This window comes from Malaya genurostris, unplaced genomic scaffold (genome assembly GCF_030247185.1).
Source record: "Malaya genurostris strain Urasoe2022 unplaced genomic scaffold, Malgen_1.1 HiC_scaffold_27, whole genome shotgun sequence".
NCBI lineage: Eukaryota > Metazoa > Arthropoda > Insecta > Diptera > Culicidae > Malaya > Malaya genurostris.
Genome location: NW_026682657.1, coordinates 50,001 through 52,500, shown reverse-complemented (window position 1 = coordinate 52,500; position 2,500 = coordinate 50,001).

The following is a 2,500-nucleotide window of genomic DNA, read 5'->3' as shown; positions in this document are numbered from 1 at the left end:
ACTGCCAGATAGGTGGGAGCTCGGGTAAAATATTATCTCCCGGGCAACAATGAGATACCACCGTTGCTTCCGGCACTTGTCGGAGGCGTAGGAGGGAGAGTCTGTCAGGTTTCGTATCGTATTCCGAACGAATCCGGTTCAGACAAGGTTATAGTGATATAGTGCGAATTCAATATTGATCAAAGAAGTATTTATCAAGTGTGTGTGTTTAGATAGAGGAGCGTATTTAGAGTTAAACCATTAACGACTAAATTTTGTGTGGTGTTTATACGATGGCACCTACAACAAGAGCAGACCGCAATAAGCTGCAGCGGTCACTGACGGACATTGCGTCGTCATTGGTAGTAAGACAGGGCGATAAAGCTATCTGCAACATCGATCCCGCGTCAGGATGTCCATACGTCCAGAGTAGATTTGCCCCTGGCAACTTCATCCGTCACTTTCGTACCGTACATACGGAACGTGCATGTGCAAACAATCTCCTTACAATTGCCTATCCAATGGAGAAGAAGGAAAGAGTAATTCCTAAGCGTTTGATAGCTATTGACCGGCAGTTACTAATTGCGTCAGCAGTTAAGCTGACGACCTTCCATCATCTTCCTATTTCCTGCTTCGAGTGGGAAGGCTTCAAAGACTTACTGAAACCGATTACAACGACTCTTGGGTGCACTTTGAACCGTGTCACAATGAAATGTCATCTCTCGAAGACTGCCTGTCGTCTAAAAGAAATGTTGATAGATGAGATGAAAGGCAAGCTCGTCTGCTTGAAAATAGATTCTGCTGCCCGACACAATCGCCATATCTTAGGCATCAATGTACAGTATGCCCTAGACGAGCAGGTGGTCATTCGTACCCTTGGTATGATCGAAATCAAAGAAAGTCAAACAGCGGTGTTCTTGAAATCAAAAGTTATGGATACTTTGGCCGACTATGGGCTATCTCTTGAGAACATATTTTCCGTGACATGCGACAATGGGGCTAATATGGTGGCAACGGTTAGAAAATTAAACAATGATACGTACGTAATGCCTACAGAGCAGCAGGCTGATGGTACGAACATAGATGAGCTGGATGAGTCGGATGTGATAGAGGATGATAAACAGTGTGAACGAAACGTTACTGCTGAACTGGCCAATGAACTGTCCGAAAGGATTACTCTTGTGAGATGTGCCGTGCATACCTTACAGCTTGCAATACTGGATGTTGTTGATAAATCCGATGAGTCTATCCGAGCCATCACTGCTGTTGCTAGAAAATGTAAGCTGGTGAAGTACCGGTCAGAGTTTGAAAGCTACGATGCTTCATACCCACCCGTCTGGAGTAGGACACGATGGGGTGGTATATTCAAAATGATGGAATCGTTCGTACACCAAAAAAGGTTTTTTAACCAGTTGGCCGATAATTTTCCCGAACTAGACCTTTCCAATCAATGGTCGTTCATTGAGCATTACTATGATACGTTTAAGCCGTTGTACATCTGCACAAAGCAAATGCAAGAGAAGCACGTGTCGTTATCTGACTTCTATATGGCATGGCTGATGGCAACGAGTGAGGTACAGAAAGTTCGCGAAAACTCTTTCAGTCCCCATTTACTTCGGTCGTTGAACAATAGATTGAACATTTTGCGCCAATTGAAGGCGGTTCAGATGGCATTATACCTGGATCCAAGGTTCAACTATCGAGGTTCTAAAATATTCACGGCTGAGGAAAAAGATAAAATTCAGCAATACATAGTCGATACATGGGAACGTATCTGCCAACTGGGTAAAACACCGGCTAGTACAAGTAGAGAATCGTCAGAGTCTACCGATGATTTTGATCAGTATCTTACGCAAATGTTTGGTGAATCCGTGAATCTTGGTTGCGAGACCGGGTTTCTTCAACAAGTTAAGTCTTTGGACCTAGAGCCACGCCAAAAACATAACTACAACGTGTGGGACCATTGGTTGCGCCGTAAGACTACGCACCCAGAGATATATGCAGTAGCAATGGTTGTACTATCCACACCATCGAACCAAGTCTCTGTTGAACGGTCTTTCAGTGCCCTTGCCTTGGTTCTCTCTAATCAACGCACTGGCCTTGGGAAAGATACGTTGGAAAACATTTTACTTATTAAATTAAACAAAGACTTATTCTCCAGGGCGCTGGGAACTGCGTATGATTGGAAGGGCCCAATCGACCCGGTTGACGATGATTCTCAGGAATGAATATGATACCGTTGATGCTCAACTGAATGTCGAATGAGACAAATATTGTCGTCTATCACTGGCTCATCGCCGGGTGATAGGGGGATAACTTTTGTTTACATTTTCATGAAATCAATTTCCAATGATACTGAAAGGGTTCGGCAGTCATGATACTTGTTATGATTCAATTAGCGACAATCGTCGTTGGGTGGACGATGATATATGTGTTGTCTCAATGTAAGCTCGAGTCACCATTGTGATAACGAATTTTTTCAGCACTGACAGTAAAACTTTTCGCACTATATCACTATACC